The sequence below is a fragment of the Branchiostoma belcheri genome, unplaced genomic scaffold (assembly GCF_001625305.1).
Source record: "Branchiostoma belcheri isolate BF01 breed outbred unplaced genomic scaffold, Haploidv18h27 scaffold120, whole genome shotgun sequence".
NCBI classification, from domain to species: Eukaryota; Metazoa; Chordata; class Leptocardii; order Amphioxiformes; family Branchiostomatidae; genus Branchiostoma; species Branchiostoma belcheri.
The window spans coordinates 781736-786883 of record NW_017802603.1 but is presented as its reverse complement, the minus strand read 5'-3'; the positions used below and the strand labels follow the sequence as shown (position 1 = coordinate 786883).

At 41.7% G+C, this 5148-nt stretch overlaps 1 protein-coding gene across 1 annotated transcript in view; it reads right to left on the bottom strand.

Moving 5' to 3' along the window:
- The window catches only part of LOC109462930, a 23635-nt gene extending 19051 nt beyond the window's left edge, over window positions 1-4584 (bottom strand). The window contains exon 1 of the mRNA XM_019759561.1: window positions 4476-4584. The gene's annotated coding sequence lies outside the window, so the exon portion shown is untranslated. The remainder of the gene's footprint in view (window positions 1-4475) is intronic.
- Window positions 4585-5148: the final 564 nt, after the last annotated feature.

The window sequence follows — 5148 nt, the reverse complement described above, 5'->3', positions numbered from 1 at the left end:
GAACTCCGCCGCCTTTGCACACAAGCATTAGATAACAAGAGGACGTGACAGATGCTGCTAATGCACGTATTGTCATCATAATCTTTCATATCTCCTGGTGTGTCATTAATAATCCGACTCTCATAAAGAGCAATCTATCATATTATTCCCATTACTATGTTGTCATCCTTAAGCCGCCTTTGCAATATAGTTCTGAGGCATGCCTAAACGAAGAGAACTCTGTGTCCTCCTGCTGTTATTGAAGGCAACCGTTACTGTTAGGCCACACCAAGTAATTTTGTAGATGACGTCCTCTGGAGACCCTTAATCTAATGCGAGAGCGCGAAAAAAAGAGATTTTAAATATACTGAGGGACCATAAGTGTTAGCGACACAAATTGAATGAGAGAACACAGTGTAAGAACCAACAAATCTTTTATTCGTCGTGAAAACAGCACTAAATCAGTGAAACTGCAGCAGTTGTCTTCCTGTCCTGTTTCTTTCCTTTCATCACATCTCCCACTGTCGTGACTCTTAGTCATAGTTACAGGAAGCGGAGATTTTTTCTGGGAACAGGCGAAAATCGATATCAATGCGCGCCCAGGTCATCCATGAAAAATACTTGGTGTAGCCTTACTATCAAATCAAATGTAAGAAGTTATATTGCACTTCACCAAAGAAGGTGGAAGATCTACACATCCTACAAGACCTGAACATTACATACTGATTGTTTATGCCATATAGCTCTAGTCTAATGGACAACTACCTTCAAGACTGAGGGACCACCGAGGCCGATCCCCGGGACATGTGTTGGCGCAAATGGTTTGCCACACGTCGCATCTAGGCAGGAGTAACCTTGATCTTGTACGTATGTCCTTCGGATGTACCAAAAACCCATTCAGGAAATCAAGAAGCCTTTCTTATTTGTCAAAGTGAAGAGGAACTCGCAGCCATCTACTTGTAAATGCACATCACGTCCTTCTTTTCCCATGCTATCATTTTAAAGTCGTTTCTGAGGACGACATGGAATCTCGCTGGAGTTTTCCTTTGTCCTGTACTAACTAATAGATATTCAACAACAGGATAACACAGGAAATACCCAGGTGTCACAGCTGATCGATGACAAAGAATATTTTTGCGGAAACTGCATGTCTGTGACATTTATGTTCCATATTTCAAAACGTGCCTACTTAGTGTGTGGCCTTCCGCAAACATTGTCACATGTACCACCATCTACAAAGAGAATCCAAACGTAAGGAAAACCCTGGAGATATCCTAACAGGAAGGTACAAATAAATACTGCAGTAAGTTACTTCACTCAAGCTCAGAACAGGTTAGGCAGAATGCGAAAGGGTCATCCATTTACGAGTACCAAGTGTGCCACTTGTGCATATCTACCTTTGAAGGTGTAGATAAAATATTATTCACTTGAGCTAAAGTGACATGGAATGATTTCTCATGTTGGCTTCACCCTTCATGTCTGGACGCATTGTGATACGGTTTGATGTACACGAATCTGTTAGGTGCATCCTCTGTTGATTATGACCAGGCCTCCTATCGGATGTTTAAAATAAGTTTGCTTGTTTAGCCAGGTGTACAGTTGCATCATCAGTTCGGTAGCCCATGCACGAGGGAAAACCGTCCATGTTATGTTGACATGCAGACGCCGAGCCAGTCGGCAGTGATGATCACAGTATTGCAAAACGATCCCCACAGGAGAGTTTTGTAACTTTTCTTGCTTCTTACGTGCTCTATCTTGTCAAATATAAAAAGGATGACTGGTAGAGAGAGCCTCCAGGAGAAAGTATAGCGAAAGTCTCTTTCGGCTGATAAATCCCTTATGTAAGGATCTGTTTCTGACTTCATCATATTGTTTGTCAGCTGTGACACCTGGGTGACAATGTGGGAGGCCACACACTAAGTAGGCACGTTTTGAAATATGGAACGTAAATGTCACAGACATGCAATTTCCACAAAAATATTTTTTGTCAGCTGTGACACCTGGGTATTTCCTGTGTTATCCTGTTGTTGAATTATATGAATATATTAGTCAGTACAACAATGAAGTGATGTTTCTGACTTCATCACTTCATCATTATGTAGGGATCTGTTTCTGACTTCATCATCATCATCATCATCATCATCATCATCATCGCCGCTTTCATATGTCGACGATGTCGGTCACCACTGTTTTCCACTCTCATCTGTCCCGCGCTTGTCTTCTCGCTCCCTGCCGAGTGAAACTTTATTTCTTCCGATGTACTTTCAATATCGAGGACAAAGTAAACACGTTAAGGCCTAATCAGTTTATAGTTTCAGTTGTCATGTGAGTTATCTGTATACTCTTCAAGCACCTGAAGCCAAGAATATCATCGACGACAACGGACGACAACCGTTCTATCAGAAGCCCTAAATTTCTTCACATTTTTGAATGTGCTCCTAACAATAAAAATCATATATAAATGATATTGGTTGATTGATTGATTGATTGGGAACTACATCTAAATGAATGATTGATTTCTTGCAAGGAATGTCCCAAAGCTCCAGATCTCTCATTAGAGAGAAGATAGCGACCTTAATTAACTATTCAACCACCATCATTGAGGCAACGAAGATCAATCTGTTATCCATATTATTGCTGCGCATGTTTATTGCTGGCCGTTGCTGTTTTGACAATTTTGAATGACGTTGTCAGGGTATGCATTTAATTAGTCTGCAACATGGGATTACCTGTCTCAATTAGGAGACACCTTTACGAATTACAGTCTTGGCTTACGTGAGGCATTTGGGCCAAATGGTGGCGTTCCTGTTAATTTTTGCCTTAGGCGTGCCAAGGTAATGTAGCCTGTTGAGTGCTTGTCGAAACTCTCCCAGACAAGTAACAGGTTTTCAGTAATGAAAGAAGAGTATAACTACAGGCGCGAGCTTTATCAAGAGGCCAGATAACAGAAGCTAATTGCAGAAATGACAAAAGCTGCGAGCGTTTTTATAAATTAAAACATTTTTCCGTTACTGGGAGCCGACTGACGGCGGTCGGAGAAAGTTGGGCCCTCACACAGATAAAGTCAACGCTGTTCAATCACTTCTTTGACCGGTTGGTGCGCCACAGACATCTCGGCTACGTACAATAAAAAATCAAAGGAAGAAATGATGCAAAATGAATACAATCACTCATGAGGTAGCACCATGAAGTAAACTGACCAATTTCCAGGGAATCCATATCATAGCCATTAACAATGAGATCAAACACAGCTGAAACCAAACAACATCAAACATACTGGATTCCAAGAATCTCTTCTAGACCACAAACATCATCTTTCTTCCGGACTACGTTTGAACATTACAGATCTAATGATTCACAATGCTGACTCGTGTTTGCACTGAAATGCGCGCATTTACTTCAAACAATGATCATATTCCTCCACAAGGTATAACCATTTCAATTGGAAATCTAATGTTATATGTCTCACATGTTATCATATACGTTCCTTTAACATTGTCCCAGCTGCTAGACATGAATTCATCTGCCTAGCTGCGCCCAGCCCGGACCACATCCATCCATACATGCTTAATTGTGGCCCGCACGACGTGACATCTACAAACAACAGGACTGTGACACAGATTAAGGGTTAAGACGTCTGATTAGTTTATAGTGAAGGGATACGACACGTCTCGCCATGCACCTCACCGCTGCGTGCAGAGGAAACCGATGAGACAACTTTCACATTTTCCTTGATGCTATAATATTAGACGTCGACTGCCAAAACAATGACTTAGCGAGGCAATGGCATGTTACAACGAATATGTACAGAAGGAGCAAACAGAGGTAGAACATTCAACAAGATGTAATTGAGGACATTTTGACCCTTCCTTTTGAACGTGTCTATCAGTTCCATCTTAGCGGTGTAGGTGGTTAGATAATCTCACGATAGGACAAGGTGAAGGTGGCTCTCAAGATAAAGTCAGACAACTTTTATCATGCGATCAGTAAGCTTGTCATTCGTGTATATCTCTGTACTAAAGATGCTATCGTCGGATATGGCATTTCATGGTTAACGTAACGCAAAAGAAATCAAGCAGCTGGATAAATCCCCTGAAGGGTCAGGCGGTTCAGGTAGCATCCACTATCTTTCATCAGGGACTGAGAGTAAAATGTTTCATGTTCCAGGTTTTACCTGTCCCGGGGCAAAAATGGTGTCGAGCCAAGTTGCCAGTTATCGTGAATCCATCGTTAGTGCTGCAGTAAGATTGTTAAGTAACGATATGGAGTTTACATGTACATTATGCAACAATCGCTTAGGAAGGCTTGGTCTAGCCTTACATAGACACTTACATAACAAGCTGATGTACTGCGTGACTAATCTGCCATGTAACGAAAACCCTACCTGCCCATAAATAATTACAGTGTTGAAGTGCCCAAAGTTCCTGCACAAACAAACACTATACAACATGCTGAGTAGACAGAAGGCCATCAATCTACATGGCTTCTTCACTCACCTGTTGGTCTGTCCTGCGGATCGCGTTATGACGATGGCCTGCCGACGAGAGATGGACACAGGTTAAGAAAAGAAAGTGACGCGAAACCTCTTCAGTACGCGTCTGACAGCAGACTGTTCGCTAGTATGGGCAGTGGAAAATTGTCTCTTTCTCAAGATACTGCCGCTACGCACGGGCAGATCAGTCAATTGGGATCCCCAGCTAATAACGTTGTCTTCGTCAAAGGATTTCGTCGGGGACGGTTTTTCTGGCTGTAATTCTCTTACAAGAATAGAGGCTTCGGGAACGCATAAAGCGATCCTGATAGAAATTTAATCCCCGATCAAAAGACAGGTAGATTCCAAAGGCGCCGATATTATGCTATCCTGTTTACGTTTGTGAAAAATGTTTGAAATATTGCCCAATGATATCCATGGGTTATATCAATGACTTCTGTCCTTCCTCATGTGTGTTATTATGATGTTCAGTTTGTCATGATTTGGTTTTTACTTATATGACAAACAAAGTAGCCGTTACGTTCTCTGAAGCTGCACACAACTTCAAAAGGGAGATTGTATCGCCGGCATCTCCTAAAATGGATTTCTTTCTTTATCTCATACATTAACGTACAAATATCTTCAGAAACACTGTATCACCGACTCATGTACCAATCTATGGTCCTGTGAGAGCTCCA